At 35.2% G+C, this 25505-nt stretch overlaps 1 protein-coding gene and 1 long non-coding RNA gene across 13 annotated transcripts in view; one reads left to right on the top strand and one right to left on the bottom strand.

Moving 5' to 3' along the window:
- Nucleotides 1–25505, top strand: part of SPATS2 (spermatogenesis associated serine rich 2) — a 94592-nt gene that overhangs the window by 20608 nt on the left and 48479 nt on the right. Inside the window, exon 2 of one of the 4 annotated variants that reach the window (XM_072972847.1) lies at nucleotides 10578–10725. The exons of 2 other annotated variants lie outside the window; for them this stretch is intronic. The gene's annotated coding sequence lies outside the window, so the exon portion shown is untranslated. Of the gene's footprint in view, nucleotides 1–10577; nucleotides 10726–18831; nucleotides 18976–25505 lie in introns of those variants that run through there. One more of the 4 variants, XM_072972848.1, reaches the window with a different exon arrangement.
- The window catches only part of LOC140700129 (uncharacterized), a 69981-nt gene continuing 47687 nt past the window's right edge, over nucleotides 3212–25505 (bottom strand). For 4 of the 9 annotated variants that reach the window (XR_012078362.1, XR_012078364.1, XR_012078365.1 and 1 more), the window contains 5 exons: nucleotides 11867–12078; nucleotides 8947–9121; nucleotides 7622–7902; nucleotides 7237–7338; nucleotides 3212–3750 (listed from right to left, as the gene is read on the bottom strand). This is a non-coding gene — a long non-coding RNA (uncharacterized lncRNA). Of the gene's footprint in view, nucleotides 3751–7236; nucleotides 7339–7621; nucleotides 7903–8946; nucleotides 9122–11866; nucleotides 12079–19063; nucleotides 19223–25505 lie in introns of all 9 variants that reach the window. The other 5 variants (XR_012078358.1, XR_012078363.1, XR_012078359.1 and 2 more) reach the window with 4 other exon arrangements.

Here is a 25505-nt window from a genome sequence, read left to right as displayed (position 1 = left end):
CTAGTTTTACCTTCAGAATATGTACTGAATCTGATCACTCTGCTGCTACCACCAAGATTCAAACTGCCATTCTCTCTTCCTTGGATTATTGTGTTAACCATCCGACTCATTTTTCTGCTTCTGCCCTTGTCTCTGTGCTATCTCCTCATAGGCATAGAACAGGTGTTGGCAAGCCAAAAATGGCCTGCTGCATGTTTTTGTAAATAAAGTTTGATGAGCACACAGCCATACTTATTCATTAGTGTATTGTCTGTGGCTTTTTCACACCACAACAGCAGAGTTGAGTATTGCAACAGAGATTGTATGGCCTGTAAAGCCTAAAATATTTGCTGTCAGGCCCTTTACAGAAAAAGTTTGCTGACCCCTGGGCTAGAACAATGTCTGGTACATGGTAGGTGATTGAATGAGCATAAAGGAAGTGCTGACTGGCAGGGCACACACTAAATTGCTAGTGAAGATATGGGTTAATATTTTAAAAGTTGTTATTAGACTTTAATAATTAGGATAATTTGGGAATATGTCAACCATAATAATTTGTTCTAAATGAAGTTCTTGAATTTATTATAGTCATTATTACCTGATAGCAGAGATGTGCCAACCTTTTGAAGGCTAATTAATTTGGAGTGATAGTGTTCCAAAGGCATAAGATCCTTTTAAATATTACCTTTTAATTTAGTGCTACAGAAAGGACTGTAAGTAATGAGTAGGTAGTAGTTGTTGGCTGCATGCTGTGAAAAACATGAATGTACATAAATGTATATTCCTCTCAGGCATTTATGCTAAAGGAAGGTCATATGGAATAGATGATGATGATGATGATGATAATAATAAAAAAATTTGCATTTGACTTTGGAATATGTTTTTGGATTGCAAATGGATTAACCTGGTTATTCCAGATACTTCTAATAGTGTTTTAGCATAATAAAATCAAATTGGAAAAAAACAGCTTAGAATCTGGAAAATTGTATTATGTCTGGCATCCTATCTTTGTCCAAATCTTACCTTTTCAAAACCTGCATCCAGGGGATAAATAGTATCAGTCACACAAAACACCTGTGTGGAGAGGTGGAGAGGATTCTAGAAGTGTTTTAGTTTTAAAAGGCCTTTACTGGATTCTGAGCTGAGTGTAGAGAAGGAATCGTTTTTTTTAAATAGAAGTGGTGGGGATTGAACCCAGGACCTTGTGCATGCTAAGCATGTACTCTACCATTAAGCTATACCCTCCCTCCTACAGAAAGAATTTTAAATCTTTTGCTTATTGGACTGTAATATGTATGCTTAAAAAACAAATATAATTTTTAAATGGTAAAGAATTCTAGAATCAGGGCTGGAAGAAACTTCGTCCAGTAAATATTTGAATGTACTCTAGCCACTCTTTTCGATACTGGGATACAGATGAATAAGACAAGAGTCATTGCCCTCATGAGACTGTCTAATCCTCATTCCCAGTCCCCACTTTACCTCATTTTATGTGGTGTAATAGAAACAAAAGCTTGAGAGATGAGATACCTTGTCCAAGGTTATGTAGCTTGTTACTGATAGAACAGAACTAGAATGCAAGTTTCTTATATGGGGGTGAAAGCAAAGAATTCATTCATTTGTGCAAAGTTTTCAGTGCTCACTAATATGCTTATCCCTTTCCCAGGTGCTGGGGGGTACAGTGGTAAGTATAATGGCCATATCTCTTTGATATAGAGTATAAAGGGAATTTTTTTTTGGAAATCAGAATTTTTCCCACTATGTTGCATTATGCTGCTTACAGTCTTTTATCTCATGGGAAGGTTAGAGGCTTTCAAACATTCGTTCTTTAATGTGACTTAGTTCAATGAGTTTAATGTTTTTCTGACACTAAACTGACAGGTCTATTTCATTGAGGGGCTTTTGAATGAGGAAGGAAGAATTAGGTAGTTGTGGACTGTCTGAGGGAGGTAACCTTTATTTATTTCAAAATTTGTTACAGGGCCTAAACTTCTGCCCAGTGAGTAAGAGAGAACCTTTCTTCTCTCTTTCATTTATATGTATATGTATATATACATATACATACACACACATATAAAATACATATATTTTTTAATTGAAGTATAGTCACTTTACAATGTTGTGCCAATTTCTGGTGTACAGCACAATACTTCAGTCATATAGGAACATACATATATTCATTTTCATTTTCTTTTTCCCCGTAAGTTACTACAAGATAATGAGTATAGTTACCTGTGCTATACAGAAGAAATTTTTTTTTATCTATTCCAACTGATATTTAAAATCAGCTGTGTTACAGGTTAAATAGACTTTTGCACACTGACCTCTTTCCTTTTAGTTACCCAAACTTGGGAATATGTGAGATATGTACTGGGTATGTGTACACTTAAGAGTATATTTATTATTCAGTGCTCAAAAGAATCATAAAGCAGAAGCAGAATGCATATTTTATTCTTTTAAATTTCTTGTCAAACTGATTATGATTATGTTTGATTTTTTTCTTCTCAGTTGCTTCCTAAAAAAACCCCAGACATTTGACAGTCTAGGAAAAAGTGAACAAAGGTCAATTAAACTGCTGCTAAATAATTTAGGATGTTTTAGTTATTTGATGGCATGGAGGATTAAGGCTTTTTTTCTTAAAATGTCTGGTTGGAAGTGCTTATACAATGGAGAAAGTAATTACATTTTCAGAGTAAGTTATCTTGACCTCCGGCCTCCTTACTCTTCCTATTCCAGAGCACCGTCTGCCATTCTGCTGGGGCCAATTAGTTCTTGGCTCAGCTGTTTGAGTTTCTGTAAAAGAAGCTGAGCTTAACCATGTTTATAATCTGTGAACATCAAATTCCATTTCTTTTAAGAGCTAGAATGTTAAATTCCTTTCAGTGATCTAAAACATGTTGGAACTTTGTATCTTCAGTGTAAAATATTTATTTCTCTGCATGTAGATCATGGCATTTAACAATGAAGAGACCTTAGAAATAGTGGTTTTTATATATTAGTGATGATTATTCTAGTTCTGCTGCAGGTATAACCACTTTTAAAACACTACAAATTAGTGTTATGTTGCAGAGGAGGTAGTATGACTACCAGTCTCAAATTACTTAATCATTAAAAAAAATTTGTAAAGTAAGTGAAATGATATACTAGTAAGCAGTAAAATATTGACTGTGTGTGTGTGTGTGTGTGTAAATATGGGTGATTTCAAATAACAGATACATAATTTGAAAGATAATAATTATCATGTTATAATTGTATGCATTTAAATCAGTCATAAAATATTTTTCACCACGGTCAAATCAAATATTTCAGCTGGGGGAAGAAGAAGGAGGAAGTGGATGAACATGAAGATGTTGTTTCATGTTATTTGGTTGTTAATAAAGGAAGGCACACTAAGTTTGACCTTCCACCATTTCAGGATAGGGTCTGTCTCCAGGCATGTTGTTGCAGTCATCTATTGCTAAGGCACAAAACCACTCCAAACTTGGCATAATGCTCTCATGGTTCTGGGTGTTGACTGGACTCAGCCAAGTGATTCTTGCATGAGTTCTTTTATGCACTTGTAGTCAGATGGGCCTAGAGTTACCTTGGAGGCTTCCTTCCAGACTCACATGTCTGGCACCTGAGCAGGGAAATGCAAATCAGTAGAAGCTGAAGTAGTTGGGGCTCTTTGAACATCTCTTTCTCTCTCTATTTCTGTATATCCTTTCCAGCATCGGGGCTTCATGGTAGCCAGACTTCTTACATGGAGGCTTAGGGCTCCAACAGCACTTACTGTGAGTAAGAGAGCCAGAAAGATACTGTCTTTTATGACCTGAATTCAGAATCATTGTCATTTCCACTGTGTTTTATTCATTAGAAGCAAGTCACTAAGAATGACCTGTATTCAAGGGTGGGGGGTGGAGAGAACTAGACTCCACCTCTTGCTGGGAGGAGTGTCAAAATTGTGCAGACCATTTCAAAGCCACCTTAGTCTTTCTTCCCTCTGGCTATGAATTATTTACATTCCTCTCACATGCAAAACACACTACCCCTTCTCAAGGCCCCCAGAGTCTTATCTAGTATAGCTTCAGGCTGAGGCTTGAGATCCAAGATGTCATCTAAATCAGATCCAGATGCAGTTAAGGCTATTTAGATTTAGTCCTTGAGTACCCTGCTTTCACTTTGAAGACCTGTAAACTAAAGAGTCATGCTGTCATCCCCTATACCCAGCCTACCCAATTTGCTGCAATGGACAGGCATAAGATAACAGCTATAGATGCTCCTCTTCAAAAATAAAGAAAAATGTAAGGAACAGAACAGTCACTGCTCCGCACCAAACCTGAAGTCCAGCCAGGCACATATTGCTAGTTCTGTGATTAGGGTTCAGCCCCTGCTGCCTAGGAGCCATCCCCTTCAGCTCTTGGTTTTTCCCTCTGAATATCCTCCCTTTCCCATAAAATGAATCCTGTGTTTGCAGGTGAGTAATTTTCTCAGCCTGTTTCCTGCCCATAGAGGTTTGGGCGGGGTGGGATGCGGGTCCCAAAAGCCTTTTTTCATTCTGTACTGTTTCTGTCCTTTTTAGTCCAAGATGACAATGCTGCTGAACATAAAATTCCCTGTGAATCTTATTGAGGAGTTCAATCTCCTAGACAAAAGCCACACTTACACTTTGATATAAACCCTTCTCTACCTTAGGCTTTGTAGAGAAAGAGATAGTTTTCCTCAACCTTTTTAGGGTCACTGGCTGAGTTTGCAAATTAAACTGACAAAGACTGATTAAGAGGAGAAAAATATACAAATTTGTTTACTGTAAGTTTTATGTGAAATGGGAGACATAAATGAAGGCCTAAATATTTAAACCTGAGCATTTTTTTTAGCCTTCTAGGGATAATTTGATTGATTGATTGATTGACTGAAGTATAGTCAATTAGAATGTGTCAATCTCTGGTATACAGCACAATGTCCCAGTCATGCATATACATACATGTATTCGTTTTCATATTTTTTCCATTAAAGGTTTTTACAAGATATTGAACATAGTTCTCTATGCTACACAAAAGAAACTGTTTTTTAAAATCTATTTTTATATATAATGGCTAACATTTGTAAATCTAAACCTGAGTATTTTTATGCTAGGTTTGATGAAGAGGGGACAGTGGAGAAATATGATGGATCAAAGAGTATGAAGTAAGTGTAGTAAACTGGGGGAAATTTAGCAAAGCCTGTTTGTTGAGATTCTTCTGTGTCCCTTTGTCTTTGGAGATAAGGATGCTCCTTTCTTCAAGTGTAGGGAGTTCCCTCTTACAGGGCTTTTTCTTTTCCTTCTGGGAGAAGGGTTGAGGGGAAGGTCAGAGTGACATTCCTCATTCTGCTATTTTCTCAAGATCCTTCATCTTAAAACAGTCAATATGCCACGGTGTCATATTTTGGGGTGGCATTTCCTGAACCCTGTCAGCTCCCTTTAAGCCTTTTGTGGTACAACACCTTTAAGATTCTTAGAAGGCCTTTGGTTTGACAGAATCTCTGAGGCTCCATCTTAAACTCTTTGAAGTCTTAGGGGTAGGCAAACCATGGCCAGTGAGCTAAGATTTGTTTTTACATTTTTAAGGGTTATAAAAAAAAAAAGAAGAAGAAGAATGTTGAACGGAGACTATGGCCCTCAAAGCCTAAAATATTTATCTGACCCCTTACAGGAAAAGTTTGCCAACTCTTGGTCTAAACAAAAGTTTAATCTTCAGGCCATGTTTCCCTGACTCTGCCTTAGTTTGATCTTTGCCCAGGGCATTTCTTAATTTGAGAAACATTTGCTATATGGGGACCCTGGGTATAAGAAACATTTATTTTTGGACCTAGCAAGTTCTGACTCCTTTATATGTCCTCTATATTCTGCCTGGAAATCATATAATTCCTTTTTTGTCTCATCTTTCCCTACCTGTACTTTGTGGCACACAGCTTAAAAAAAAAAGCACTTGACTCTTTTGACATTCTACCTGGAAATCTCTTTACCAGTTCATTAGTTATATTTTCTGTTTCTCACATTACTGTAGATGACATCTTTGCTAAACTTTCCACCATAATCTAGTAAGATTCTCCTTACCTATAGCTTCCAGTAATAGTTTTTTCATTTTCTTTTAAGGCAAGGATCAGCAAACAACCTTTTTCTGTCAAGAGCCAGATAATATTTTAGGCTTTTTGGGCCATATGATCTCTGGCACACCTACTCAACTCTGCTGTTGTAGTGAGAAAACAGCCATAGACATAGACAGTGTGTAAACACATGGCTGTGACTGTGTTCCAGTAAAACTTTATTTACAAAAACAGGCAGCAGGTTGAATTTTGCCAGTAGATTGTAGTTTGCTGACCCCTTTTTTAAGTCTTTATTGACAGCTTCTACCAGTGTCCTTAAGATCCTTCAGGCTTTACTAACACTTTGAAGGCCCTTCCTGCTTTCTCCTGCCACACAGTCCCAAAGCCAGACATCTTAACTTTTTGTTATGGAAACAACGCATTCCCTCTACCAAAATCCGTTTTGGTTACCTAGTGCTGGGTAATACACCATGCCAAACTGAGTGCTGTAAAACAGCACTCCTTTTTATCTTTTATGGCTCTGATGTTTGGGCTCAGCTAGGCAGTTCTTTCTCATGGTTTTCCATGTGCAGGCGATTGGATCATAGCTGGGGCTAGAATCATTTAAAAGTCTTCCTCGCCAAAGTCTGTTACTCAGTTAGAGGCAGATGGTAGCTGGACCTGGAGTCATCTCCAGGGATTCCTCATTCACAAGTCTGGTGGTTAAGCTGGGAAGACTAGAGCGGCTGACACTCTTAGACATCTCTACCCCTCCGCGGCCTTCTCCCATAGTCTCTCCAGCATGAGGGCTTTAGGGTGGCTGGATGTCTTACATGGTAACTCAGGACTCCAAGCTTGCCTGAATTGGGAGGTGCCAGGCAGAAATTTTATCATCTTTTATGCCCTAACTTTTGAAGTTGCTGAGTGTCACTTCCGCTTCATCCTCTTCATGGGGAGGAGAATTAGACTCTACCTTTTGATGGAAGTAAGATCAAAGAATTTGCAGAGATGTTTTAAAATACAAAATGCCCCATACATACACCTATCAGAATTTTTTAGAAGCTAGACTGTATGGTGGGTCATGCTTTGTTAGGGCAGACTTTCTCCTCCCTGTTCATGGGGTGGTGGAGGTAGGAGATATCCTCCCTTTATTTAATGTTGAGCAATGGATTTGTAAAGAGCCCTGGAAGGAGACTTCCCGGTAACAAATACCTCTTTTCTTCAGCAGAGAGGACCTGGAAGTTTTGGACTTGGCCTTCCTTTTCCTCTGTCTTCTTTCTTTTGTATGAGTGTAGGCGTAATAGTGCTTCCATCCTAAAAGAGGAAACAAAAGGAACAAAAAGAAAAAGGAAAAAAACTCCCTAACTATTAAAAATTCTGGTTTGAATTGATTTTTTCTTAAATTGAATATCTAGCTTTCTTAATGCCTGCAGGGATACTTTTAAGGGAAATTTTGAAGAGGGGATCTGTGATAGAAGTGATTTTAACTCTAGACTCTAGAGCAGGTGGTAAAGCAGGTTGTAAGAAACTCTGGATAGCATTAGGGAATGGTCTCGAACCGCTCTACTGCCTGACTGCCTGAGAAGACTTTGCTTACCTTATTATAGTGACCTAGCTCTGGAGGTAAAATATTTGAAAAAGTTGGAGTATTTCTTGATATGTGTTTGTAGAGGCTTTTATGTTATTTTTTTCCTTTTTTCTCTAGATGAAAAGAAGGTGTCAGTATATTTTGCTTTATTGTTTAGGGCAAACAGGCAATGTGAATATTGCATTTTTGTGTTCTCATTTTGTTTTCTTTTTCTTCCAGTGTTGCTTCTTTCTTTACCTTTCTCTTTGGATTTGTATATCATGAGAGATTCACCCAAATTGTCTGACGACCTGAAAAAAAAAAGAAAATTGCTTAGTGAATAGGAAGTTGTTAAAGAAATAGCTGCTTGCCATATTGCTCTTCCCACTCTGGGAAGAAGAAATGCCTGAATTTAATTATTCACCTGTTTTATTTTTCTTGGTATCCAGATCTATACATTGTTGAATTGGGGGTAGAGGGAAAAGCCTACTAGCTTTTATTTATTTATTTATTTATTTGTTTGTTTGTTTATTTATTTATTTATTTTTCAGATAATAATACTTTTTTGTTTGTTTGTTTTTGAGGGGGAGTAATTAGATTTATTTATTTTTAGAGGAGGTACTGGGGATTGAACCCAGGACCTCATGTGTGCTAAGCATGCGCTCTACCACTTGGGCTATACCCTTCCCCCGAATAATACGTTTTAATAGTGTACGATGAAAATAAAGCCAAAATGATATTTAATTATCTTGCACTTTTATTTCTTTCTATTTTTTAATTGAAGTATAGTTGATTTACAATATTGTATTAGTTTCAAGTGTACAGCAAAATGATTATTACATGCATGTGTGTGTGTATATATATGTCTCTTCTTTTTTTGATTCTTTTACATTATAGGTTATTACAAGATATTGAATGTAGTTAGTTCCCTGTGCTATACAGTAAATCCTTGTTGTTTAACTGTTTTATATTTGGTAGTGTGTATTTGTTAATCCCATACTCCTAATTTATCCCTCCCTCTTCCCCTTTAGTAACCATAAATTTGTTTTCTGTGTCTGTGAGTCTGTTTCTTTCTTTTTTTTTTTTTTTGTGAGTCTGTTTCTGTTTTGTGAATAAGTTCATTTATACTATTTTTTAGATTCCACATGTAAGTGATACTATATATTTGTCTTTCTCTGACTTACTTGACTTAGTCATTAGCTTTTATTTTAGATGATTCTGTTTTTGTTTTTTTCTACTTGGTCTTTGAAAAATACTTTTACTCTGTAAAAGTACTCAAAGTTTAAGAACCTCGAGAAGAGTCAGAAAAGAAAGTTTTGAAATGGGTTACACTCCCAAGAAGAACAATGTATTACCTTGAACTACTGAAAATGTTGAAGACTTCTCACTTTAGTTCTTTAACTTCAGTTGCAATTTGGAAGAGGTAACATCTTTTTGGGAGAGTAGCATTCTGTACCTTTTCCGGTTGTTTTATTCATCTGCCTCCTCTTTCCTACTAATTGACACGTATTATTACCTCCTGAAAGGTTCCTGTTGATTTGGAGGGAGTAGAGGAGGGGAGAAGGAAGGGTTAACTTGTCATGCTTTTAAATCTGGTAGTATCTACTTAACTAAGTTTAACTAGATGAAAACTTACCTTTTAGAATATTTAACGCATGATATGCTGCATGCATTATGCATTATTTTAAGAATTATAATATAGTAGCATGGATTTATGAATGACATGGGCAGCAAATTATTTCCAATTTAAATTACTCTGGTCGTTTTTGGACAGAATAATTACTTGCTAGAGTAATGTTTTTCTGGCATGTTACAAGCCATAAAAGTGGTTTGGAAGGATCTGAATGAATGCTGAGTGTAAAGATTTTTGGTAAAACCTGATTTTACTCTTTCTTTCCTCAGAGTGTCAGGGGATTAGTTTGATCTTGAGTGAGGAATAAAGCTGCTTTGTGAAACCAGTAATCCCTTAGAGACAAGTGGTATTAGAGATATTTTTAATCTGGGTCTTAGAAGCCAGAAGATTTGACCATTGATACACCTTTTTCTCCTGCATTAATAAATTTGAAATATATTGTTGATTTGATGTTTAGTTTGTATATTGATTTCTGTCTTTGGCTTCTTTAAACTGTTTGTAAATATTTGACTCAGGTTACTTTGTTAAAAAATACGTAATTATTCTGTCCTTTCATGTGACATACACCAATAGATGACAACTATTATTTTGAAAACAGCAAATGTATTTAATATTTTTATGATCATACAGATTTGACTGGCAGAAAAATCTTTTGGATCGAAAAAACATTTGTCAAATGTAGATTTTTAGTTCAATATGAAGATGTACCATCTATTTTTTAGTGACTGGTTAATAAAAGTAGTTCAGAGAAAAGATTCTAAGCATTTCTGAAATGATGAAGCTTCTGTTCTTGAGACAGTGCTTTGTTTACACTATGCACTGGGGGATAAAAGCAGCTGCAAATATCACTCCAAAGAGTTTTTTTGTGAGTTATGGGCTCTTTCAAGAATGACCAACTTCAACAATGACTGCTTCTTAGAGTCTTAAAATTTCAGAACTGGGAAGAGTCAAGGCCTAATTTTTGTCTGGTTTTCTTTATATATATATATATATATATATATATATATCTTATACATATGCATTATGCATTCTACTCACATATATATGAGTAGAAAATGATGTTTCCTTCCCTTGAGCTTTTGCATTATATTTTTCATTTTCCATGGTAGCTACTACATGTTATATGAAATTCATTGCTAAAGGATTAGAAAGTTAGAACCATGATTTTCATGAAATATAAAATAAGCAAGTGTAAAAGATGTTATTTAACTCATGAATTAACAGGAGAACCAGTAAGATGTTAAAAGTAATTCCAAGGAAAGTTCAAAGTACTATCTATGTCTATATCTATATCTAGGAACAAGTATGCTGAAATGAATTTACAAATGGATGCAAAACTGGCTTTTTCCACAGGGACATGAGGAAATCATTCTTTCTTCACTGGCCAGAATTTGTTTGCAAGTGTATGGACAAGAATGCCTTGTATTACTGTCATTTATCTACAACTTACAGTTATAAAACAGCTCAAAGATCATGAAGAATGCCAACCTTTTAGAATCAGGTAACTAGGAAAGTGCATATTACACAATGCCTAGTTGACCATTGAAGATGCCAGATGATCTTTTTGGTCCATTTCAAAGTCTTTCACAGTTTGTCATAAAAGGACAAAATAAATAGATCTGGATTCTGTTTTTTGACAACAATTCTATGTGTGTTAGTCTTAGACACTTTCATTCCTTGTAAATGAAGTCAGTTTTTAAAATGAAGGAAAATTAAGTTATTCTTAATGGATGGATTTTTCTAGTATCTTGATAGACATTAGAACACTTAGGTTAGTGTTGAATTTTGGACTATTAGCAGTTACCTAAACCGCCAGTGGCTTTGAATGATTAGGTAGCAAGTTTCATAAGACTACCAATGCCTAATATTTTGTAGATACTCCATTAGTAAAGACATAGTAATAATTTGAAGGAAGGTAGAACCCTCCTGCCCTATTTTAATTCATTAAAAAAGTATTAATTTATTACAACTTTAGCAACTTCCCAGTGTTAAATACTTTTTACCTGGGTAGTTGAACCCAGCGGGGGAGAGGGCATGGAGTTGGCATTATCTGCTCCAAATTCATGATGTCGATTTTTTTTCTCTTTCCACAGAAAACTGTTAGCTTTAATTATGAATCTCAGCAAAGGATATCCATTATTAGTGTCTTTACATTAATTTGTACAAAGGTGCTAAAAAGTCATTTAGTTGGAATTGTAAGAATTCGATGCACTTGTTTGTGGTTTAATTAAATCCAATATGAACAATTTTCAATATACAAGAAAAGCAAATAAGAGAGAAGGAAAAATATTTTATGACTTTATTAAGAGCTAATTCTTGTATTACCATGATCCCATTCTAATTCTGATATATTTCACATTGGGGAATCTACAGGCTTCAATCAGGGTTATCACCTACTTCAGCAACTCCTAAAATATCTATTCTATAACAAAATTAATTTAAGTATATTAAACTATATCACTCGAAAAATACTGTTACTATATTGTTTTAAGAACAAAATTGGTTTCTGATATTCAACTAAATCAGTGAATCTACTTTTTGCACATTATGAAGGAATAAATAATAAGATTGCCATGAAATCTGGCAGAGACCATAATTTATTTACAATACCACAGAGCTTCAGTACCTGGAAAGAATCTTACCATTCATTTGGTTCAAGCCAGTCTGCAGATGAGACAATCCCATGTATGTCGCTGCTGTAGAGCTACCTAGTGGCTCAGGCTCAAACTCCAGATATTTTCCATCTATATTTCATGGTGTCTACTTTTAACTGGACCTTTGCTGCTTCATGACCTTTTTAATTTCTCTCGTATTTATTCCCTTGCACTTTCCTGATTTCTTGCAGCGTGGTATACTAGAAAGAAATAGAATTTGTAGTCTCATATCCCTGGGTTTAAATCACCACCCCACCACTTACCAGCTGTTAGAACTTGGGAAAGTCTCACAGTCTCAAGTTCTTCAGTTAAATAGATAACAAATACTAAGCAGGATTACATGAACTTGGTTTATAAGGGATGTAACAGCACATGGTGGGCCGAAAGTATTTTCTTTCTTACTCCCCGCAGGCCCTCAAGCCTCCCTGCTTTCTCTCCTCTTGTTTCCATTACTCAGACAGTTGGGGTCATTTAGTATAACCTCCCTTGTCTTCCCTCTTCTATATCCGTACTTCTTCCTGTCTTGTTTGTTTGTTTCAGAAGTATGTTTCTTTTACCTCACAGGGTTGTTGTGAAGATTAAATAAGAAAATGTGTATGAAATTGCTTAGTACATTTCTAGCACATAGTAGGCATTAAAAGAAGATTAATTGGAGCTGAAAGTAAGGCTAATTTTGTATTTGATATTGCCTCTCTAAGTTATTTTAGACTTTTATAAGTATTACCCTTCTCTGTAGTATGTTTGATCTTTCCTTCTCCTCTTTCAGAAAGCATTCCTTTTTTAAAAGGGGGAAACTCTAAGGGAAAACCCCTTTTGCTTGGCCTTGCTGAAACTCTGGCTAATATCCTGTTTCTTTCATTCCCTTATTGTTAGACTTCTCAGTTGAATAGGTAAGGGGCTTGGCTGCCACTTTTCCATCTCCGCTCTCACATTAAACCCCTGCATTCTGACATACTGTAATTCTCCCCTGAATCTGAAACAGCACCCTCCCAATCAAACTCCCACAAGGCTTGGAAGGTAGTAGGTATTCAGTGAATATTAGTTGAATAATGAATGAAATTAGAAGCTTTAGAGTACTATCACTGAAGGCTCACTAAGGCTTTGAATCACTGCTTTTAAAGAAATCTGATAAGAAACCAGACATTGCTTAGCAGTGGTTTTGAAATAGATTCATGTTATGTCAGTATCTCATTCTTTTTCACTGCAGTGTATTGTATTCTGCTCTGTGAATATACCACAGTTTATGCATCCGTTCTGTCACTGATTGATGTTTAGGTTTATTTCTAGTTTTGGCCTCTTACAAATAATTCTGCTATAAACATTCTTATACATGTCTTACATGTCTCACATACATGCATATATACATGCATTTTGTTGAGCATATACGTAGGAGTGAGACACCTGGTTATAGGATATGCTTATGTTCAGCCTTAGTAGATTCTACTGAATAGTTTTTACACTCCCACTAGTAATGTGTAGAAATCAGTTATTCCACATCCTTCAACAGCCCTTTAAAAAAACTTCGTTATGTATTTATTTTGTCATTTTGTTTATGTTGTGTATTTGGTTTTTAGAAATATTATATAGAATATTCATGAACCCACCATTTAACCTAAGAATTTTAATATTGAATATAGACAGTATTATATGTTCTCCCCTCTAATGTCCTCTTGCCTTTCAAGGTAAATACTATCCTAAGTTTTCTTTTTTTTTAACTCTTTCCATTACCTTTTCAAAAAATAGTTTTATTAGATGTATATGTGTATCTAAATAATATATTGTCTAGTGTTACTTGTATTTAATTTTTTAAACAAGAATATCATGTATATGTTATCTGGAAATTTCTTTCGTTTTATGCTTAACATTATATTGCTTAGATTCATCTGTATTATTGCATGTAGTTGTAGTTGACACATTTTCTCTGCCATACAATATTTCATTTAGTGAATACATCACAATTTACTCATTTCCTGTTGATATTTGGGTTGTTTCCATTTCTCACTGTTACGAATTCTACGTTTTCTGGTGTACCATGAGTAAGAATTTCTCTTGGCACTGAATGTAATTTCTGTGTCATAGGATTGATAAATGTTCTACTTTACAAAATAGTATCTGTATTCCAAAGAAGTTGTACCAAGTTATACTCCTACCAGCAGTAGATCAGGGATGAGATCCTTATCATTATGAGAGAATTTAAAAATATGACCTCAGTTACTTTTATAGGTATAGGACTATTTACGTTTTCTTCTTTTAAAAATTGATTTACAATGTTGCTTTAGTTTCTGGTGTACAGTGAAGTGATTCATTTATATGTATGTGTATACATATATTTTTTCATGTTCTTTTCCATTATGATTTATTACAGAATATTGAATATAGTTCCCTGTGCTATATAGTAGGACCTTGTTATTTAACTATTTTATATATAGTAGTTTGTATCTGCTAATCTCAAACTCCTAATTTAGCCCTCTGCCACCCACTTTCCCCTTTGGTAACCATAAATTTGTTTTCTATGTTTGTGAGTCTGTTTCTGTTTTGTAAGTAAGTTCACTTGTATCATATTTTAAATTCCACATGTAGGTGGCTGTCCCTATGAATTTGACTACTCTAAGTACCTCATATAAGTAGAATTATACAGTATTTTGTGACTGGTTTATTTCACTTAGCATAATGTCCTTAAGGTTTATCCATGTTTTAGCTTGTGTTGAGTATTGGCACATAGTGATTCATCTTAAATACTTATTAATTGATCAATTAATATTTTTTAAGTTAGCAGGTGTATTAGAAACCACTTTTTCTATATGCATAGGATTTCCCTTTATGGATTACAATCAGTGAATAAAGTTGCTCTTAATTGCCTTGTTTTGTTTTTGCCTTATAGCTGCCTCCATTCCCTTGTGCTGCTTGTGCATCTGTGCTTCAGGGAGATGGGAGGAATGGCCTTTTTGTATGTGTGGAGTGGGGTAGGGGTGAAATGATCAGTATTGTTCAAAACCTTATTGAAGAATTTATATAGATGAGGATAATTTGGCTTGATTGGACTTGGGTTACAGCCACCTGCATGAGGGGGAGGGTACAGACAACTCTTATCACCCAGCTGGCAGTGAAATAGGAAGACAAACATATATGTATTCCTGCTTTGCTCCTTTTGAGACCCCTCTGCTCCCACACTTACAGCTGCCAATGGTGACAAACGTTAAGCAATTTAGAGGGTCCTGTGTCTTTTAATAGTAGCAAACAGTTGTGGTATCACGTGGTTTCTGATTTTTCTGATTAGAATGTATTTTAAATTTCCAGGAATTCTATTTTGTTCCAATTTCCAATTCTGTGTTGTTCCAACTCAAGGTTTATATTTTAAAAAGGGAATTTATTGGTTTTTCTAAATGAAAATTTCATTTTCAAAAATAAAATTTATAGTGATCATTTCTTAGAATTATGGGAGTTTTTCAGTTAGGATGGCATATGAATTGGAAAGTTAGTGCCAATGAATAAAGACATTTGTTGAGAAAACATACTCATGGAAATGTCTCATATTCACCTTTTTGACCTATCGAAGTCATCTCTTTTCTTCCTAATTATTTTTTAGAATGTATGAATGCATTACTTTGGGTCTCTCTCCTTATTCATATTCCTTTATAAAGCTAATGAGATTATTTATTTTCAAACCGAGTTATTGTGGAATAAGAACTCTTCTTTACTTTCTCACAACCAAAACCTTTTATAAGTCAGGGGAAAGTTCTTTTATTTGGAACACCTCCACTTTCTTATTTTTGATTGTTATTCTGCAGGTCTAGAGAGTTAGTGTTTGGAAGTTCTTAGTGACATTTCTTCATCCTGTTGATTGGGTTTCTGAGTTGCAACAAATGGTATTTAGATTCAACTGATGATTTTCAGCTTTGATTTAATCTACTGGGAAGTGATCTTTTTAAAAGAAGTATTACAAGTATTTTGAACAGATTAGATGTCTGTATGGTTCTAATGCCAAAGTATAAAAAGGTAGATTGAAAAGTCTTTTTTTATTGAAGTCAGTTTACAATATTGTGTCAATTTCTATGTACAGCATAATGTTTCAGTCATACATATACATACATATATTCCTTTTCATATTCTTTTTCATTATAGGTTTCTATAAGATATTGAATATAGTAGTTCCCTGTGCTATGCAGTAGAAACTTGTTGTTTATTTTATATATAGTAGTTAGTATCTGTAAATCTTGAGCTCCCAATTTATCCCTTCTTACCTCCTTCCCCACCTCCCAGTAACATTAAGTTTGTTTTCTATGTCAGTGAATCTGTTTCTGCTTTGTAAATAAATTCATTTGTGTCTTTTTTTAAGATTCCACATATAAATGATATTATATGGTATTTTTCTTACTACAGTGGTAGTAAGGCTGTGGAAAAACAGACTACCTGTTTACATATCAATATGTAAAAGAACTTTCTCTTTTCTCAAAAATACTTGCATACTATTTCATTGTATGAATAAACCATAATTTATTAAACTAATGTCCTGTTGATGGACAGTTAGATTGTTTCCAATCTTTTGCTCTAACAAATAATGTTACATTTGATAACTTTGAACTCATCTGTGCAGACATTTGTAAATATGCTTGTAGGGTAAATTCCTAGAAATTGCCTTGCTAGGTCAAATAGTATATGCATTTTTGTTGTTTAATTTTTAGGGGGTGGGAAATTAGATTTGTTTATTTATTTGTTTGAGGGAGGTACTGGTGATTGAATTCAGGACCTCCTTCCTGCATGCTAAGCACAGGCTCTATCACTGAGCTATACCCTTCCCCCCAGTATATGCATTTTTTTTTAGCTTTTTCTTTTTTTTTTTTAACTTTTTTATTGATTTATAATCATTTTACAATGTTGTGTCAAATTCCAGTGTAGAGCACAATTTTTCAGTTATACATGAACATATATATATTCATTGTCACATTTTTTTCTCTGTGAGCTACCATAAGATCTTGTGTATATTTCCTTGTGCTTTACGGTATAATCCTGTTTCTCTATTCTACAATTTTAAAATCCCATCTATCCCTTCCTACCCTCCACCCCCTTGGCAACCACAAGTTTGTATTCTATGTCTATGAGTCTATTTATGTTCTGTATTTATGCTTTTTTTTTTTTTTTTTTAGATTCCACATGTGAGCGATCTCATATGGTATTTTTCTTTCTCTTTCTGGCTTACTTCACTTAGAATGACATTCTCGAGGAGCATCCATGTTGCTGCAAATGGTGTTATGTTGTTGGTTTTTATGGCTGAGTAGTATTCCATTGTATAAATATACCACATCTTCTTTATCCAGTCACCTGTTGATGGACATTAAGGCTGTTTCCATGTTTTGGCTATTGTAAATAATGCTGCTATGAACATTGGGGTGCAGGTGTCATCCTGAAGTAGGGTTCCTTCTGGATATAAGCCCAGGAGCGGAATTCCTGGGTCATATAGTAAGTCTATTCCTAGTCTTTTGAGGAATCTCCATACTGTTTTCCACAGTGGCTGCACCAAACTGCATTCCCACCAACAGTGTAGGAGGGTTCCCCTTTCTCCACAGCCTCTCCAGCATTTGTTATTTGTGGATTTTTGAATGACGGCCATTCTGACTGGTGTGAGGTGATACCTCATTGTAGTTTTGATTTGCATTTCTCTGATAATTAGTGATATTGAGCATTTTTTTCATGTGCTTATTGATCATTTGTATGTCTTCCTTGGAGAACTGCTTGTTCAGGTCAGTATATGCATTTTTAATTTTGGTAACTACTGTCTAGTTGTTTACCACAGGTATTGTTCAAATCGACATTCTCACTTAGACAGGTAGCCTGTTTTTCCACAGCCTTACTACCAGTGTGTGTAATCCTTTGGGATATTTGTCAATCTGAAGGTAAAAAACGGTGTCTTAGTAGTTTTAATTTGCGTAAAATAGGCCAAAATATTTTTTAATCTAAGTATACACATAGTCCTCTCTTAGTATTTGCTGAGGATTAGTTTCAGGACCTGCCACAGAACCAAAATCTGCGGATGCTAAAGTCCCTTATATAAGACGGTGTAGTATTTGCATATAACCTACAAATAACCTCTTGTATATTTTAAATCATCTCTAGATTACTTATAATACCTAATACAATGTAAATGGTATGTAAATAGTTGTTGGTGTGTGGCAAAAATCAAGTTTTGCTTTTTGGAACTTTCTGGAATTTTTTTTCTGAATATTTTTGTTTCTTGGTTGATTGAATCTGAGAATGCAGAAACCAGATATGGAGGACTGACTGCGTGTGGTATAAGAAGTCAAAGAGTATTACAAGGCTTATAATAATTAAAAAAAAAAAAATCAGTCCTTTGCTTCTTCTCCCCTCTCCCCTACTATTCCCTATTCTAGTTTTCCATGGGTAATTACAAGCATTTCTTCTGGCATTAACCTCCATATTTCTGAGTAGCATGGCTATACTGACTTCTTAATCTTTTTAGGGGCAATCCTATTATGGAAGATGAGGATTTAATTTTCTTATGTTTTTTTCCTTCTTCACCCATCCTCCCCTTTTCACTGGTTCTACTGATAGGTAGATTTTGTAACAATCTATATTTTAAATTTAAAATAACTGCAAATATGTTTATGTACAGCCTAATTTACCTTTTATTTGTTAGTGTGTCAGGTTCTTATAATGCATGCCAATGTGAAAAGTTATGCACCCCAAGATTTGGAAATCATACCCTCTATATCTTGAGTACTTTGAATCATTCTGATTTCCTAACTACACATCATGTAAATTAGATGGGATTGCTGTTTTAAAGTTCTAACAGTACCTGAAATTATCACCTATTGCTAGTAACTCATAGTCTTGGTATAGTTTCCATTCATTTTTGTTAAGTAACTTATATATGATTCTTGGAACCTGTTAGTTTTAGGAGACACATCTTTCATTGCAGTTAATATCAGCCAGTGTTTATCAACCAGTGGTTGTCAATAAATGCCAGACATTCTTCTAAGTGCTACATCTGTATGAACTCACTTATATCATACAACAGCCCTGTGGGGAAGATGCTAGCATTATTTGCATTTTACAGATGAAGAAGCAGAGACACAGAGAAGGTAAGTAGCTTGCTTTTGGTCATTCAGCTAGGAGGTGGTGGAACTGGGATGGATACCCAGGCAGTCTGGCTCTAAAGCCCTCACTTACCCACTCACCACATTGCATCTATACTAGTGATGTACTTAACCTCAGTAGAGCATGTGTTTTGTTTTGGTTTTCCATGAGTGGTGATGGATTTATGCCAATCCATCCATGTTTAATATTTCTCATCCCTTTTTCTTTCTTTTTTTCCAAATCAGTATATTCCTGAAAATTTAAAAAAAATTAAAAATTTTTATTGTGATAAAAAATACATAATATAAAATTTACCATCTTAATCATTTATAAATGTATGGGTCAGTAGTCAAGTATATTTATGTAGTTGTGTAACAGATCTGTAGAAATTTTCCATCTTGTAAAATGGAAACTTTCTACAAACATCCTTTTGTTTTACTGAGATTTGCTTTATTGCACTTCATGGATATTGCATTTTTTTACAAATTGAATGTTTGTAGCAACCTTGCGTCAAGCAAGTCTGTTGGTGCCATTTTTCCAACATACTGCTCACTTTGTGTCTCTATCACATTTTGATATTTCTTGCAGTATTTCAAACTGTTTCAGTATTATTATACTTGTTATAGTGGTCTTTGATCGGTGATCTTTGATGTTACTATTCTAGTTGTTTTGGGGTGCCGCAAACCATGCCCACACAAGACAGCAAACTTAATTGGTGAATGTTGTTATATGTTATGACTGCTCCACAACTGGCTGTTCCCCTGTCTCTCTCCCTCTCCTCAGGCTTCCCTATTCCAAGAGAACAATATTGAAATTATAGGCATACTTTGTTTAATTGTGCTTCTCTTTATTGTACTTCACAGATACTGTTTTTCTTTTTGTTTTTGTTCTTTTTAAACAAACTGAAGATTTGTGGCAACCCTGCATTGTCAGATCGTGGTTAACAATGAAGTATTTTTAAATTAAAGTATGTACATTTTTTGAAGAGATAATGCTATTATTGCACACTTAGTAGACTACAGTGTAATGTAAACAACTTGTATATGCACTGGGAAGCCAAAAAATTCCTGTGACTTGCTTTGTTGCGATGTTTATTTTATTGTAGTGATCTGGCACTGAACCTGCAATATCTCTGAGTATGTTTGTACCTATTAAATCACAATATCCCATTTCCCTGTCCTTCTTTCCCCTGATAGGCACCATTCTGTTTCTGTTTCTCATGTAAGTGGAGTCATACAATATTTGTCTTTTATGACAGACACTTCATTTGACGTAATGTCCACAAGTTCATTCATGTTGTGGCATTTGTCAAGATTTCCTTCTTTTTAAAGGCCAAATAATATTCTGTTATATGTATATGCCACAGTTTGTTTATCTGGTCATCCGTTGTCTCCACCTCTTGTCTTTTATAAATAGTGCTACAGTGAATATGGGTGTACAGATATCTTTTCAATAGCCTACTTTCAGTTCTTTCGGATATATACCCAGAGGTGGGATTCTGGATCATACAATAGTTCAGTTTTTAATTTTTTGAGGAACCTTTATGTTTTCCATAGCAGCTGCACGACTTTATATCCCATCAACAGTACACAAGAGTTCCAGTTTCTCCACATGCTTGACAGTACATTTTCTGGGGTTGATTGGTTTGTTTCGGTGTTTTGTTTGTCTGTTTGTCTGGTAGCAGACATCCTAATGAGTATCAGGTGATACCTCATTGTGATTTTGATTTGTGTTTCTCTGATGGTGAGTGATGGTAAGCATCTTTTTGTGTGTTTGTTGGCAATTTGCATATCTTTTTTGGAGAAATGCCTATTCAAGTTCTTTGTCCATTTTTAAATTGGGTCATTAATTTTTCTGTTGTTAAGTTGTTGGGGTTCTTTATATATTCTGAATTTTAACCCCTTATCCTATAATGTGACTTACAGATATTTTTCTCCCATTCCATACATTGCCTTTTCACTCTGTTGATTATTTTCTTTGATGTACAGAAATTTTTGATTTTCACATAGTCCTATTTGTCTATTTTTGCCCTTTTTTGCTGTGTTTTTGGTGTCTTATCCAAGAAATCATTGCCAAATTCAATGTCATGAAGCTTTTCCTCTGTGTTTTCTTCTAGGAGTTTTAGATCTTATGTTTAGGGCTTTTATCTATTTTGAGTTGATTTTTGTATATGGTGTAAGTGAAGGGTTCAACTTCTTTCTTTCACATGTGGATATCCAGTTTTCCCAACATCATTTGTTGGAAACTCTTCTTTTCCCATTGAGTGGTCCTGGTGCCCTTGTCAAAAATCATTTGGCTGTATATGTGAGAGTTTATTTCTGAGCCCCCTGTTTTATTCCATTGGTCTAAATGTTAGTCTTTATGCCATTACTGCACTATTTTGATTACTGTAGCTTTGTAATCTGTTTTGAAGTCGACAAGTGTGAGGCCTCCAACTTTGTTCTTTTTCAAGATTGTTTTGTCTATTTGAGTCTAGTTGAAATTAATATATATATAGCATAATATTTAGTATTTTAACCATTCATAAATATACAAGTCAGTGGCATTAAATATATTCACAGTGTTGTGTAACCATTACTACGATCTATCCTTGAAGTTTTTTATTATCCCCAACAAAAACTTTGTACCCGTTAATAACTCTTCTTTTCCTCCTTACTCCTAGCTTCTTGTAACCTCTATTCTACTTTCTCTTTTTCTCATTCCTTTTTAACCCATGTTCCCATTCTGCTAAATAGAAAAGCTTTATGTCCTCTTTTGTTGTGATTTGAAATGAAAAATAAATACAACATATAGCAGTAACTCAAAATAATAGATTTTAAAACTGTATGTGCCCATCCTCTTCCCATTTCCCTACCTTGAGAGTCACTGAGCTGTACCCTTGGGCTCAGGGCACCTAGGAACCAGCACCATGTGTTTCCATAGCAGGTACTGGAGGTGTGGTCTGTGACCATGGACTTCTTTAGAGCAAAATTAACTGAAGATGGAATCTGATTCATTGGTTTTTTTAGCTCTGAGCTCTAGCTCACTGAAGTCGTTAATCCCAGACTAACCATTTTGAATTTGCTTTACTGTTCAGTAAGGAGCAACAGATTAATAGAAAACATCCAGATTTAATCATTTAATTTGCTTTTCAATATATCTGTCCATTATTGATTACTAGTTTTCCCACATTGAGGCTTTAATTTAATCAGTACAATGAGGTATTATAGACATTTTGTCCCCATTTGGGAAAAATGCTTGACTGGTTTCTTGTGTACAAATGAGCAGCTTAGTCAAGAGTATTCTTTGAGTTTTTTTCCCCTAGTTTTTACAGAAAAAATTTTTTAATTTTTAATTTATATTCTGTGTACAGTAAAATGCACAAACTTTAAGAGTACAGCTCAGTGAATTTTAACATATATATGCACTCACTAACTACCCCCCCAGATCAAGATATAGAACATTTTCCACCTCAGAAAGTTCCTTCATGTTCATTCTCAGAGATACATGCTTCCTCCATCCAGAAAAGGGATGTCCTGACCCTTTTATCATAATAATATGTCTTTTTGTCTCTAGTAATTTTTAAAGTTTATTTTGTCTAATAGTAAGCTCTCTTAGTGTTACTATTTGTATGACACATCTTTTTTCATCCTTTTACTTTCAGTCTTTCATATCTGAATCTGTAGTGTGTCTCTTGTAGACAGTATATAGTTGGATCTTACTTTTCCATCCAGTCTGACAGTTTCTGTCTTTTTGAGTGGAATCTTTAGTCCATTCATATTTAATGTAATTTTTATATCTTTAGATTTCATTCTGCTGTTTTGGTACTCATTTTTTGTATGCCTCATGTATTTTCTGTTTCCTTCTTCCTCCTTTATTACCTTATTTTGTGTTAGTTTTTTTTTAATGTATAATTTAAATTATTTTGTCTTGCTGTTGTCTTTTGTTTTTACTGTTGAGTTATTTTCTTAATCATCTGTCCCTTGTGTCTCCAAACTTTAAGTAGATTAAGAATGAAACACCATAAATGTTGGTGATTCTTCTCTGAAAAATAAAAAGGACGGTTATCCTTCTCATAACAGCAACTGCAGGATAACTCGGTAGAAACTCAACATTGTTTTCAGGGGGAAATACCTGATGTCATATATTTTGTTTAATAAAGACCGAGTTGGTGGTACACTAAGTCAATTTAAGAATGTGATCTGTAACTCGTAGTCTTAATTACATGGAGGAAAAGGGGAATGGGTTCATTAATGCTGTGAAAAGGAATCGACACCTACCTGCCAAATGACAAGGTGGAAATAATTAATTAGTCAATTAAAAAGAAGCAGATAATTTAAAATACAAAGGCTTTCAGGTGGTGAGTTATTTTCTTAGTGCTTGCTCTGGGCATACCAAATGCCTCTTGATTGCAGTCTACTTTAGATTAATACTAGTTTAATTCTGTAAAATAGCTTTTCTTTCCCCCTATTATATCTGTATTTGTTATAAACCCAACAATACGGTGTTATTATTACTATTTTATACAGTCTTATCTTTTAAATAATTTAAGAGAATAAAATTTAAAAATACATTCTTTTTACCCATGTATCTATTTTTTCCAGTGCTTTTTGTTTCTTTGTGTAGATTCAGGTTACCCTCTGGTGTCAGTGGATTTTCTATCTTTGGAAATGTCTTTGTTTCACCTTCATTTTGAAAGACAGTTTAGAAATCTGGATAAAGAATTCTTGCTTGACAATATTTTCTTTCAGCATTTTGAATATATCATCTCACTGCCTTCTGGACTCCTTTGTTTCTGATGAGAAGTTAGCCACTAGTCATATCTTTACTTCCCTGTAAATGATGAGTTGTTTTTTCTTACTACTCCCAACGTTTTCTGTTTGGGGCTTTCATCAGTTTTACTATATGTCTAGGTATGGATCTCTGTGTTTATTGTAGTTGTGGTTCCTTGAGCTTCTTAATCTCTATATTAATTTTTTTAAATCAATTTGGTCATGGTTTCTATCCTTTGTCTCCACTTCTGCTGCAGCTCCTAATTCATGTATATTAGTACACTTGACACTGTTCCATGGGCCTTTGAGCAAAAGCAAAACACAGACTTTTGAAATCTGTGTTTGCTGAGTCTGGCTTTGGGCCTACTCAGGGACATGGTCAATCACATGGGATCTTTTTCCTTTCTGAGTTTGGGTCACATTTTCTTGCATCTTTACATCTCATAAATTTTTGTTGAAACTGTGGACATTTTACATAATATAATGTAACAGTTTTGGATTCTGATGCTTTCCCCCCTTCTGAGCGTTGTTGTTGCTTTGTTATTGTTGTTGTTTTATAGGTAACTTGCCTGGACTAAATCTGTGGAATCTTTCTCCTTGGAGTGTAGCTGCTAATATCTGCTCAGTTTTTGTTTTTAATTTGTTTAATTTTTAAGTCTGGCTTCCTGAAGTCATACCTGTATCTGCATTGCTTAATGGTCAGTGACTGATTGGTCAAAGATAGTGTTAAACACCTTGAGCCAGTAAGGCTTCCACTCCCTGCTAATCTTTGTGAGTGTTGGGGAAGCTCCTTCAAAGTTCAGACAGTTTAAAAGTCTGCCCTTACTTTTACCTTCCACTGGGCCCTGTCATGTCTTTTCTGCCTCTGTATGCAGTCTCCTGGTTGGCTCTCTCCAGGCTCTCCAGTGTGAATGTGTAGAGCATTTATCAAGGTCCCTTATAGTTTTGTTTCCAGATTTATTTTTTAGATTTCTGTCCATTGCTTGCACTATGACAGCAACCTCAGGCTAGCTGGCTCCTTGGTCTTGCTTGTTTGTTTGCCACCAAGAATGCAGACTGTTACTGACAATGCTGATGGGTATGAGGTTTTTCTGTGCTTTGCTGTAAATCAAGTCAGCCCTCTCTTGTCAGTGAAGCTACTGCCTTTTCATGGCTCTCCCCCACCTAGAACTACCTTTCCCACTGACCTTGGGGTGATGGTAGTAGCTTTAGGTAATAATGCCACAGACCCTCACTGTTCTTACCCCAAGTTCGGTAGTTTCTCATGAATAACCACAGAGAAAGTAGTATTTGAGAAAAGACCTGAAGAAGGTGAGGAGGTAGTCCATGTAGATAGCCAGGGGAAGAACGTCTCTGGCAGAGGCAACACCTTACGGGCCTTAAGGTGAGAATGTATCTAGGTTATAAAAGGGACAGTGAAGAGGCCAGTGTGGCTGATATGAAGTACCTAAGGGGAAGATTAGCAGAAAATGAGGTCAGAGAGATAAACGGAGGATGGGGACAGGGTGTAAGAGCAGATAAGACCTTCTAGGACACTGTAAAGGATTTGGCTTTAGCTTTGAATGAAGCAAGGAGCTGCTGGAGGGCTTTAAACAGCAGGGTTGGGACATAATTTGTCTTACAATTTTAAAAGCAGCCAGAGAGTGGCAGAATAGAAGGGTGCCAGTTAAGAGACTACTACAGTCTTGCTGTAGCATTGTAGGTGAGAAATGATTGTGGCTTAGACAAGGGTGTTAGCAGTGGAGATGGTTAAAAGTGGTCCAGTTCTGGTGTATGTAAAAGGT

The sequence above is a fragment of the Vicugna pacos genome, chromosome 12, assembly GCF_048564905.1.
Source record: "Vicugna pacos chromosome 12, VicPac4, whole genome shotgun sequence".
Lineage (NCBI taxonomy): Eukaryota > Metazoa > Chordata > Mammalia > Artiodactyla > Camelidae > Vicugna > Vicugna pacos.
This window is presented reverse-complemented; position numbering and strand designations above follow the sequence as displayed.